General features: G+C 40.9%; 1 protein-coding gene across 4 annotated transcripts in view; it reads left to right on the top strand.

Moving 5' to 3' along the window:
- The window catches only part of FGFR3 (fibroblast growth factor receptor 3), a 102,991-nt gene that overhangs the window by 63,681 nt on the left and 25,735 nt on the right, over window positions 1-13,575 (top strand). The window lies entirely within an intron of this gene.

Raw genomic sequence — 13,575 nt, 5'->3', positions numbered from 1 at the left:
CTAGTACCCAGACAACTGCTTTTAAAAGAAGTCTTCTTTTATGGCCTTTGTCTCAATCCTGAGCCATGGTGACGTGATGGATGAACGTTCTGTAGGAAGATCGATTTTTTTTTTTTTACAAGCCTAGATAGGTCCACCTGGGTCTTCTCCACTGTTATTTTGATGGTATCAAGCCAACAAGTTGCTGTTCGTTCTCTTTGCCTTGTTTCTTCCCTTCTTCCGACCATGATGTCCTTCTCCAGTGATTGTTCTCTTCATATGATGTATTCAAAATAGGCAACTCGTATCTTGGTGATCCTTGCTTCCAGTAACATGTCTGGCTTGATTTGTTTTTTTGTTCTTCTTGCAATCCATGGTATTGATGACATCCTTCTCCAGCACCCCATTTTGAAGGCATCAATTCTTCTTCTGTCTTGTTTCTTGATCATCCAGATTTTGCATTCGTATATAGTACAATAAGTTGTCTCCCTTGTAAAATAAAAATAAGTTGCTCACCTCCTGTGCCGTTCCAGCGATGTTAGCGCCTTTTCTTCCGGGGCTTGTATGGCATTGGCTGGTCTGGTCCACATAGCTTAACAATCAGCAGCCATGAAGCAATCCAATAGCAAAGGCTGATTGGCTGCAGGGCTCATGTGGCATAACAATGTCACGCAGGCCCTGTGAGTCCCGGTGTAGGAGTGGAGTATCTGTTATTTTTTATTTTTACAAAGGGGATACTTATTTTAGAAATAAGTTGTCCAGGTAGTGGACAACCCCTTAATGCCATAACAAAAACTCTAGTAGTCAAATTTTGGGGTCGGAGGCCCATTCATAAAAGTGGTTATATTGTTTGAGCATTTCCCCGGGCCGAGTGGTTATAGAACATTTTTGTGCACTCTTTGGCCATTTTATTATTATTATTATTATTATTATTATTATTATTATTATTATTAATATTCATTTTTATAGCGCCATTTATTCCATGGCGCTTTACATGTGAATACGGGGCAAATATAGACAAATACATTAATCATGAGCATAAAACAAGGCACACAGGTACATAAGGAGGGAGGACCCTGCCTGTGAGGGCTCACAGTCTGCAGGGGATGGGTGAGAATACAGTAGGAGAGGGTGGAGCTGGTTGTACGGCGGTTCAGTAGGTTCAGGATCACTGCAGGCTGTAGGCTTGTCGGAAGAGGTGGGTCTTCAGATTCTTTTTGAAGGTAGAGTCTGATGTGTTGTGGTAGAGAGTTCCAGAGTATGGGGGAAGCACGGGAGAAGTCTTGGATGCGGTTGTGGGAAGAAGAGATGAGGGGAGTAGAGAAGGAGATCTCGAGAGGATCAGAGGTTGCGTGTAGGTAGGTACCAGGAGACCATGTCACAGATGTATGGAGGAGACAGGTTGTGGATGGCTTTGTATGTCATTGTGAGGGTTTTGAACTGGAGTCTCTGGACAATAGGAAGCCAGTGAAGGGTTTGGCATAGGGGAGAGGCCAGGGAATAACGGGGAGACAGGTGGATTAGTCGGGCAGCAGAGTGTAGGATGGATTGGAGTGGTGCCAGAGTGCTAGAGGGGAGTTCAGGGAGTAGGAGGTTGCAGTAGTCAAGGCGGGAGATAAAGGCATGCACTAGTGTTTTTGTGGTGTGGTGCCGCAGTCAAGGAATGCGTGGATCCGGGAAATATTTTTGAGTTTGAGACGGCAGGAGGAGGCAAAGGCTTGGATATGTGGCTTGAAAGAGAGGGCCGAGTCGAGAATCACCCCGAGGCACCGGGTTTGTGGGACTGGGGAAAGTGGAGGTTAGTAAAGGCTAGTATCATTTTGGAATAAATTTGAGCCTCAGAGGGCATCTGTATAGGTACAAGCAGGGCCAAAGCATTTTGTTTCAACCAGCACCAGAAATAAAATTTTGAATTTTTCACAATACCAGTGGCCAATTGTAGAATTCCAATGCACGGTCAGTCTCCTAAATACAAGTCCCACTGGCGTCGATCGGTTGAGTTTATTCTTGTAAGTTTTTGTTTTTGATTTGCATGCTTTTTTTTAATTTTTTCTGCTTTTCTTTTTTAGCATTGCATTGTGATCAGATCAAGTGCACGTTTTATCCAGATGATATACTCTTTGTGCAATGCTAAAAATCCGTTCACTTGCTCCCTCCTTAGGTGACTGTGGATGGGAAAATTGTCGAACCTGGAATGTTCAGGTCAAAGTCTGGCCACATGACACACGTGATAACGAAAGTAGCTACACTGTATCCTGAGCCGGTAGGCTCCACGTAATCCCTTGTGTACACATTATGTGAAGCTAAAAAATGCATTGCAACAAAAGGAGCAGGAAATAATAATTTAAAAAAAAAATGTTAAAATTGGCCGTGCAAATAAAAAATGTCTGATTTCAATTTTCAGCACTTTCTTAAAACCTTAAATAGTTTACCAATAATTCTTTAAGTAATTGTCGGGTAGTAAGGAGACTCACACGGTTCTGGTCTGCTGGCCACGGACTGCTTACTTGGCAGTCTGACCAGGGTCGTGTAATATGTTTTTACTACTAGATATTTTCTTATTTTTTTTAAATAAATTATTATATTATATATATATATATATATATATATATATATATATATATATATATATATATATATATATATATATATATATATATATATATATATATATATATATATATATATATATACACTCACTGGCCACTTTATTAGGTACACCTGTCCAACTTCTTGTTAACACTTAATTTCTAATCAGCCAATCACATGGCGGCAACTCAGTGCATTTAGGCATGTAGACATGGTCAAGACAATCTCCTGCAGTTCAAACCGAGCATCAGTATGGGGAAGAAAGGTGATTTGAGTGCCTTTGAACGTGGCATGGTTGTTGGTGCCAGAAGGGCTGGTCTGAGTATTTCAGAAACTGCTGATCTACTGGGATTTTCACGCACAACCATCTCTAGGGTTTACAGAGAATGGTCCGAAAAAGAAAAAAAATCCAGTGAGCGGCAGTTCTGTGGGCGGAAATGCCTTGTTGATGCCAGAGGTCAGAGGAGAATGGGCAGACTGGTTCGAGCTGATAGAAAGGCAACAGTGACTCAAATCGCCACCCGTTACAACCAAGGTAGGCCTAAGAGCATCTCTGAACGCACAGTGCGTCGAACTTTGAGGCAGATGGGCTACAGCAGCAGAAGACCACACCGGGTACCACTCCTTTCAGCTAAGAACAGGAAACTGAGGCTACAATTTGTACAAGCTCATCGAAATTGGACAGTAGAAGATTAAAAAAACGTTGCTTGGTCTGATGAGTCTCGATTTCTGCTGCGACATTCGGATGGTAGGGTCAGAATTTGGCGTAAACAACATGAAAGCATGGATCCATCCTGCCTTGTATGGAGCATCTTTAGGATGTGCAGCCGACAAATCTGCGGCAACTGTGTGATGCCATCATGTCAATATGGACCAAAATCTCTGAGGAATGCTTCCAGCACCTTGTTGAATCTATGCCACGAAGAATTGAGGCAGTTCTGAAGGCAAAAGGGGTCCAACCCGTTACTAGCATGGTGTACCTAATAAAGTGGCCGGTGAGTGTATGTATATATATATATATATACTAGCTGTACTACCCGGCTTCGCCCGGGTTAATGACTGCTGTTAGCAAAATAGAATGTGTTAACAAAAATTTATTCTGCACACAAAAACCACAAAACAAATAGATAGAAATGTAATTATTAAAAGGCAAAAACTAAGCAAATAGAAGCATTTCACAACATATATTAGCTTTGTTATACTGAGAATGTCTTTGTTGCCTATATTAACCAATCAGAGCTCAGGTTAATTAACTGTAGCAAAATAGAAGCTGAGCTGTGATTGGTTGCTATTGGCAGCCTGATAAATCCCCAGCCAACAGGAAGCCCTCCCCCCTGGCAGTATATATTAGCTCACACATACACATAATAGACAGGTCATGTGACTGACAGCTGCCGTATTTCCTATATGGTACATTTGTTGCTCTTGTAGTTTGCTTATTAATCAGATTTTTATTTTTGAAGGACAATACCAGACTTGTGTGTGTTTTAGGGCGAGTTTTATGTGTCAAGTTGTGTGTGTTGAGTTGCGTGTGGCGACATGCATGTAGCGACTTTTGTAAGATGAGTTTTGTGTGGCGACATGCGTGTAGCAACATTTTGTGTGTTGAGTTGCATGTGACAGGTTAGTGTAGCAAGTTGTGTGCAGCAAGATTTGTGCATGGCGAGTTTTGCGCGTGGCGAGTTTTATGTGTGGTGCATTTTGAGTATGTGCAAGTTTTGTGTGAGGCAACTTTTGCATGTGGTGCAACTTTTGTACATGTGGCAATTTTTCTGTGTGTGCAAGTTTTGCATGAGGTGAGTTTTCCATGAGGTGAGTTTTGCACGTGTGGCGAGTTTTGCGTGAGCCTAGTTTTGCATATGGCGAGTTTTGCATGTAGCGAGTTTTGAGTGGTGACTTTTGTGTTTCGACTTTTATGTGGCGAGGTTGGTGTGTGTGTGTGGTGAAATGTGTGCTGAGGGTGGTATATGTGTTCAAGCACGTGGTAGTGTGTGGCGCATTTTGTGTTTGTGTTCATATCCCCGTGTGTGGTGAGTATCCCATGTCGGGGCCCCACCTTAGCAACTGTACGGTATATACTCTTTGTCGCCATCGCTCTCATTCTTTAAGTCCTCATTGTTCACATCTGGCAGCTGTCAATTTTCCTCCAACACTTTTCCCTTCACTTTTTCCCCATTATGTAGATAGGAGCAAAATTGTTTGGTGAATTGGAACGCGCGGGGTTAAAATTTCACCTCACAACATAGCCTATGACGCTCTCGGGGTCCAGACGTGTGACTGTGCAAAATTTTGTGGCTGTAGCTGCGACGGTACAGATGCCAATCCCGGACATACACACATACATACATACACACATTCAGCTTTATATATTAGATATACCTGTATGTAATCTCCTGTATATAGTATATACCTGTGTGTCATCTCACCTATATATAGTATATATCTGTGTGTCATCTCCTGTATATAGTATATACCTGTATGTCATCTCCTCCTATACATAGCATATACCTGTGTCATCTCCTCCTGTATATACTATATACCTGTAGGTAATCTGCTCCTGTATATAGTATATACCTGTGTGTCATCTCCTCCTGTATATAGTATATACCTGTATGTCATCTCCTCCTGTATGTAGTATGTACCTGTATGTCATCTCCTCCTCTATATAGTATATACCTGTGTGTCATCTCTCCTGTATATAGTATATATCTGTGTGTCATCTCCTCCTGTATATAGTATATACCTGTGTGTCATCTCCCCTGTAAATAGTATATACCTGTGTGTCATCTCCTGTATATAGTATATAGCTGTATGCCATCTCCTCCTGTATTAGCCCTCGTTCACACGTTATTTGGTCAGTATTTTTACCTCAGTATTTGTAAGCTAAAATGGCAGCCTGATAAATCCCCAGCCAACAGTAAGCCCACCCCCTGGCAGTATATATTAGCTCACACATACACATAATAGACTGGTCATGTGACTGACAGCTGCCGGATTCCTATATGGTACATTTGTTGCTCTTGTAGTTTGTCTGCTTATTAATCAGATTTTTATTTTTGAAGGATACCAGACTTGTGTGTGTTTTAGGGCGAGTTTCGTGTGTCAAGTTGTGTGTGTTGAGTTGCGTGTGGCGACATGCATGTAGGGACTTTTGTGAGATGAGTTTTGTGTGGCGACATGCGTGTAGCAACTTTTTGTGTGTCGAGTTGCATGTGACAGGTTAGTGTAGCAAGTTGTGTGCAGCAAGTTTTGCGCATGGCGAGTTTTGCGCGTGGCGAGTTTTATGTGTGGTGCCTTTTGAGTATGTGCAAGTTTTGTGTGAGGCAACTTTTGCATGTGTTGCAACTTTTGTGCATGTGGCAATTTTTCTGCGTGTGGCAATTTTTCTGCGTGTGCAAGTTTTGCGTGTGGCGAGTTTTGCACGTGTGGCGAGTTTTGCATGTGGAGAGTTTTGCGCGTGGCGAGTTTTGAGCGGCGACTTTTGTGTTTCTACTTTTATGTGGCGAGGTTGGTGTATGTGTGGTGAAATGTGCACTGAGGGTGGTATATGTGTTCGAGCACGTGGTAGTGTGTGGCGCATTTTGTGTGTGTGTTCATATCCCCGTGGTGGTGTGATTATCCCATGTTGGGGCCCCACCTTAGCAACTGTACAGTATATACTCTTTGGTGCCATCGCTGTCATTCTTTAAGTCCCCCTTGTTCACATCTGGCAGCTGTTAATTTGCCTCCAACACTTTTCCTTTCATTTTTTCCCCATTATGTAGATAGGGGCAAAATTGTTTGGTGACTTGGAAAGCGCGGGGTTAAAATTTCACCTCACAATATAGCTTTGACGCTCTCAGGGTCCAGACGTGTGACTGTGCAAAATTTTGTGGCTGTAGCTGCGACGCCTCCAACACTTTTCCTTTCACTTTTTCCCCATTATGTAGATAGGGGCAAAATTGTTTGGTGAATTGGAAAGCGCGGGGTTAAAATTTCACCTCACAACATAGCCTATGACGCTCTCGGGGTCCAGACGTGTGACTGTGCAAAATTTTGTGGCTGTAGCTGCTACGGTTCAGATGCCAATCCCGGACATACATACATACATACATACATACACACACACACACATTCAGCTTTATATATTAGATATATATATATATATATATATATATATATATATATAGATAGATAGATAGATAGATAGATAGATAGATAGATAGATAGATAGATATATAGATATATATATATATATATATATATATATATATATATATATATATATATATATATATATATATATATATATATATATATATATATATATATATATATATATATATAAATATATAATATATATACATACACACACACACAGTTAGGTCCATATATATTTGGACAGAGACAACATTTTTCTAATTTTGGTTATAGACATTACCACAATGAATTTTAAACAAAACAATTCAGATGCAGTTGAAGTTCAGACTTTCAGCTTTCATTTGAGGGTTTTCACATTAAAATTAGATGAAGTGTTTAGGAGTTCCAGCTCCTTAACATGTGCCACCCTGTTTTTAAAGGGACCAAAAGTAATTGGACAATTGACTCCAAGGCTATTTCATGGACAGGTGTGGGTAATCCCTTCGTTATGTCATTCTCAATTAAGCAGATAAAAGGCCTGGAGTTGATTTGAGGTGCGGTGCTTGCATTTGGAAGGTTTTGCTCTGAAGTAAACATGCAGTCAAAGGAGCTCTCCCTGCAGGTGAAACAAGCCATCCTTAAGCTGCGAACACAGAAAAAAGCTATAACCGAGAAATTGCTACAATATTAGGAGTGGCAAAATCTACAGTTTGGTACATCCTGAGAAAAAAAGAAAGCACTGGTGAACTCATCAATGCAAAAAGACCTGGGCGCCCACGGAAGACAACAGTGGTAGATGATCGCAGAATAATCTCCATGGTGAAGAGAAACCCCTTCACAACAGCCAACCAAGTGACCAACACTCTCCAGGAGGTCGGCGTATCAATATCCAAATCTACCATAAAGAGAAGACTGCATGAAAGTAAATACAGAGGGTTCACTGCACGGTGCGAGCCGCTCATAAGCATCAGGAATAAAAAGGCTAGACTGGACTTTGCTAAAAAACATCTAAAAAAGCCAGCACAGTTCTGGAAGAACATTTTATGGACAGATGAAACCATGATCAACCTCTACCAGAATGATGGAAAGAGAAAAGTATGGCGAAGGCGTGGTACAGCTCATGATCCAAAGCATACCACATCATCTGTAAAACACGGCGGAGGCGGTGTGATGGCTTGGGCATGCATGGCTGCCAGTGGTACTGGGTCACTAGTGTTTATTGATGATGTGACACAGGACAGAAGCAGCCGAATGAATTCTGAGGTCTTCAGAGCCGCCATACTGTGTGCTCAGATCCAGCCAAATGCAACCAAACTGATTGGTCGTCGTTTCATACTACAGATGTACAATGACCAAAACATAAAGCCAAAGCAACCCAGGAGTTTATTAAAGCAAAGAAGTGGAATATTCTTGAATGGCCAAGTCAGTCACCTGATCTCAACCCAATTGAGCAGCATTTCACTTGTTAAAGACTAAACTTCAGACAGAAAGGCCCTTAAAATTCATTGTTTTAATGTCTATAACCAAAATTAGAAAAATGTTGTCTCTGTCCAAATATATATGGACTTAACTGTGTGTATACATATATATATATATATATATATATATATATATATATATATATATATATATATATATATATATATGTGTATGTGTATGTATGTGTATGTGTATATATATATATATATAATTTTTATTTTTTTTCTATGTGTACATTTATTTCTTGACTCATCCGATCCAGCTACTATTTAAGTTGATCAGTTCCTTACAATATATTCCCCTTGCTAAGCACAGACCTCTCTTGCTGTAACAGAGATATGCATGGCAGCCATCATGGCCACAGAGGGGTCTGACCCCAGGCATGTGACCTGTGCCCTTACCGGGGAAATAAGTGACAGTGGTTATAGAAATGTTTTCTGTTTGCAGTCTTGAAGTCAAAGGAATGTAGAAACAAAGCCCCCCTGTGATAAAGCCCATCAGAAAGTGAAAGGGAGGGCATGAGGTTCAGCCTCCTCTTTGTCTTATCCGCTGGTCCTGGTCACTAAGCACCAGAAATGGCATTAAAATTACTAAATGAATCTTACTAAACTGGATAAAATTGATCAACTTTAAAAAAAAAATGGTCAGTGACTGACAAATCTGTAAATATCAATTATTATTATTATTTATTATTATAGCGCTATTTATTCCATGGCGCTTTACATGTGAGGAGGGTATACATAATAAAACAAGTACAATAATCTTAAACAATACAAGTCATAACTGGTACAGAAGGAGAGAGGACCCTGCCCACGAAGGCTCACAATCTACAAGGGATGGGTGAGGATACAGTAAGTGAGGATAGAGCTGGTCATGCAGCGGTTTGGTTGATCGGTGGTTACTGCAGGTTGTAGGCTTGTCGGAAGTGGTAGGTCTTCAGGTTCTTTTTGAAGATTTCGATGGTAGGTGAGAGTCTGATGTGTTGTGGTAGAGGGTTCCAGAGTAGGGGTGATACGCGAGAGAAATCTTGTATACGATTGTGGGAAGAGGAGATAAGAGGGGAGTAGAGAAGGAGATCTTGTGAGGATCGGAGGTTGCGTGTAGGTAAGTACCGGGAGACGAGGTCACAGATGTATGGAGGTGACAGGTTGTGGATGGCTTTGTACGTCATGGTTAGGGTTTTGTAGTGGAGTCTCTGGACAATAGGGAGCCAGTGAAGGGATTGACAGAGGGGAGAGGCCAGGGAATAGCGGGGGGACAGGTGGATTAGTCGGGCAGCAGAGTTTAGAATAGATTGGAGGGGTGCGAGAGTGTTCGAGGGGAGGCCACAGAGCAGGAGGTTGCAGTAGTCAAGGCGAGAGATGAGGAGGGCATGGACTAGGGTTTTTGCAGATTCTTGGTTGAGTAATGAACGGATTCGTGAAATATTTTTGAGTTGAAGTCGGCAGGAAGTGGAAAGGGCTTGGATATGTGGTTTGTAGGAGAGATCAGCGTCAAGGATTACCCCGAGGCAGCGAGCTTGTGGGACTGGGGAGAGTGGGCAGCCATTTACTGTAATGGTTAGGTTCGTTGGGGGGGGGTGTTATGATCCTTAATGGCTGAGGATCACAAATAGACCAGCAAGTGAATAAACTAAGGACGAGCTCTAGGGAGATGGTAACTGGACTGATCGCAAATCTGAACCTATCCCAAAACAACTAGAGGTAGCCGGTGAACGTACCTAAAAAATTCCTAGACGTCTCGAGCCAGCCTGAGGAACTAGCTACCCCTAAAGAGAAAGACTGACCTCGCTTGCCTCCAGAGAAATAATCCCCAAAGATATAGAAGCCCCCAACAAATATTAACGGTGAAGTAAGAAGAAGGCACATACATAGGGATGAAATCAGATTCAGCAAAAGAGGCCCACTAGTACTAGAAAGCAGAAAATAGAGCAAGGGTCTATGCGATCAATAAAAAACCCTTACAAAATATCCATCCTGAGATTTCAAGAACCCACACACCAACTAACGGTGTGTGGGGAGAAACTCAGCCCACTAGAGCAACCAGCAAGCGAGGGAATTACATTTTAGCAAGCTGGAACAGAAAACATGAAAAACACTGCTGATAAAAAAATGAGCAAACAAAACTTAGCTTGAGCTGGATGGACTGGGAGCAAGGTAGTCAGAAGGAATCTGAGTAGCACTGAATACATCGACAGCCGGCAACAAGTGGAAGTAAAACAGAGCTATATAGGAACCTCCCAGAGGATAACGAACCAGCTGATAGCCAGAGACCAGCAGGATAACAGACAAAGCCACCAGGGGGAGCCCAAAGCAAAAGTCACACCATACCACCAGTGACCACAAGAGGGAGCCTGAACACAGAGTTCACAACAGGGGGGGTCGCGTGAGATGGGGATAGCAATCACACAGTGTATGTATGTGTGTGTGTATATATGTGTGTGTGTGTATAAAAAAATATATATATATATATATATATATATATATATATATATATATATATATATATATATATATATATATATATATATATATACATTTTTTTTTTTACGTATTTTATCTTGTAGAATCCTGTGAAAAACTTGGGATATGTGGGGTCAAATAGTGATCATGGGGGCATGGATTTTTCAGGTCTTCCTCTCAGACATCCCCTTCAATTACTCTACGATCAACTTCTCCGGTCTTTGTGGTAGATAACAAGGAGTAACACATTGTATTTAACTTCACCGAAACTAGTGCCCCATTACAATATTACAACACTGGAGAAATATTTTAAAGTTTGTCTATTTTGGATTATCCATTTTTCTTAAATCCGATCAGACGATGTCTTGTGGCATTGATCATTGGTGATCCGCTTGTTATGTCTTGGAGGCATCTGACAAAGTATTCAGTTATACTGCAGCACCACCGCAGGAGAAAAAAGGTATTACATGATACCTATTCAAATCAGTGGGATGTTTGTGTTACATAGAGTCCTCCAGAACTTGGGACGTTTTTTTTTTTTTTTCCGTAGTGTTTTTTTCTATTTTGGCAAATTGATGAGGGTCCTAAATCAGAGACACTTACATTAACTATGACAAGAGTATTGAAAATTAGTTTTCTAAACCAGTCAAACCCTTTAAATTAAAGATGTGTGTTTCATTCGGCAAAGTGTTGTCCAATCTTTTGCAAAGATTTGATCCCGGCTACATTAGTCAATACTGTTTTCATCATAAGAAGTATCTATGTTGGTTATTTTTCATTGGAAAGGTGTGTGTGTGTGTGTGGGGGGGGTTAAGGACCCCAAACACGTGAGACAAATATATGCAAATAATTAGGCATTCATCATCACAAAACAATTATTATAAACAGTATTTTTCCTCCAACTGCAGGATATTCCGTGTAATAGACACATGTGCATTTAGCAGGAGAGAAAGCAGCCTCTGACCCCGCAGTCTGAATGTACAGGACGCCAGTCAAACTGCTTCACTAGCCGTGTGTGGTGACAGGCTCCAGACACAAGCCCCCCTGCCTGATAAAATCTTTATTTTGGGGAGAATAGTGTGAAATCTGAGCACCGGAGCCTGGTCCTTTCACACATAAACACGTTGTCTCCATTGAACAGATCTCTTTAAAAGACTTTGAATGTTCTTAACTTTCGCGTACTTGTATACTAAATGTCTATAATGCCCGCTAATGGAAATTTTCATTTTGACATATCGGTAAATAGTAATCGTATAAACATTACATGCTGATGTCAGAATCTGGAAAGTATGCAGAGATGAAAGGTTTCAATGAAAGGTCCTATTTTAAAGGGTAAGAGGGCAAACACGGTTCCCATCGTAGTGCCTCTCATTTCACATTAGTGCCAATGCACATTCTGTTCCCACTCCTCCATGGATTTTCTTAATATTTTAGTACGGGATTATAAAGATGCATATGTACAATAGAATTCCCCTTAACTTCAAAACCAAATGGCTCAGGTGTCCAAATGATGTCCCAAAAATGTAATTGATGGACATAATGGGGAATTTGGGGGCACTAACGATTCATTTGTCCATATGGACTCCAGATATTTCTGAAGGTCTTTCTGAGACCTCTCATAGCAAGGTTGGCCATGAATTGCCTTACAGTCCCTGGAACCAGATCCGGTAAACTTGATGCCCCAACCAAATGTTGAAATTATCGCCACTTGCCAACATAGGGTAAAGACGAAATTCTGCCTCCTTTCTATCACACTGTGATGACCTCCAAAATATGAATTAATCGTGACATTAATATTACAATTGAACTAAAAAAAACAAAAAACTAAATGAACCCTGCCCCCTCCTTGAGCGTGTGATCACCTCATACACAAGAATTTCATATGACTTTTTATTGGAGATTTCTCAAAAGCTTTAATATTCTAAATCCTCCCTGGAATCTCTATTTTGGTAAGTCTGCGTACACTAAATGACCCTGAAGAAAAAAGTGGTGGATTATCTCTTCCCGGACTCCTGTGTGTAACGTTTACTCGGCCTGAGATCCGAACTGCGCCGAAAACTGTCTCCATGGAGAGACGGAGAAAAATAAACTCTGGAGAATTCCAGCTATACACTGACTCACGGAAAAATTTAACGTTTTGTGATGTCTGTCCTGGTTAGCGAGGGCTTGGAGATATCTCCTGCTTTTTGACTTTTTTTTTTTTTTCAGCGTATAGAGTCGGACGACTGGGTAAGAAAAAAAAAAATTATTCCATGTTGCTCCAAGTACACAGGGGGTAAAAATACTATAAAATATTGAGAACGCTATCATTCATGGTCAAAGGCATAAGTGAAGGGTTGCTCCACCTGAGTGTCAGACTTGGAGTTGGCCTAAGGTTTTGTTTTTTTTGTTTTTTTTGTGGAATCCAATCAATTTTGGTGGGCTACATAAGAACTATGGTCAATCATTTTTCAATCTCTCATGTCTGACCACCCTAAATAGGTGTGCATCAGTTGGTCTGGACAACCAAAAATAACATGTCACAACTACAACTGTAGCACTACTAAATCCACCAGATGAGGAAATTTCTCCCAGAGGTCTAATAACGGCCTGACAACAGCAATAAGCCCTTACTAAACCCAAGGAACGTGTAAAACTATATGATCAGCTTCATACATAATGACCATCACAACCTACATTGGCAAAGTTCATTACATTGACCATTATAACCCCTCGTCGTCATAGATTTCTCTATATTGATCATAATAACTCCTCATTGGCATAGAGTTCTCTATGGTGACAGTCATAACCCACATTGGCATAGAGCTTTCTCAGTGGACCATCATAGCTCCTCATTGGCATAGACTTCTCTACGTTGACCTTTAAAAACTACATTGAAATAAAGCTCTCTGCGTTGACCGTCATAACCTCTCAGTGGCATAGATTTCTCTACATTAATCTTTATAAG

This window comes from Ranitomeya variabilis, chromosome 1 (assembly GCF_051348905.1).
Source record: "Ranitomeya variabilis isolate aRanVar5 chromosome 1, aRanVar5.hap1, whole genome shotgun sequence".
Taxonomy (NCBI): Eukaryota; Metazoa; Chordata; class Amphibia; order Anura; family Dendrobatidae; genus Ranitomeya; species Ranitomeya variabilis.
The sequence above is the reverse complement of the archived record's forward strand: the minus strand, read 5'-3'. Positions and strand labels throughout refer to the sequence as shown.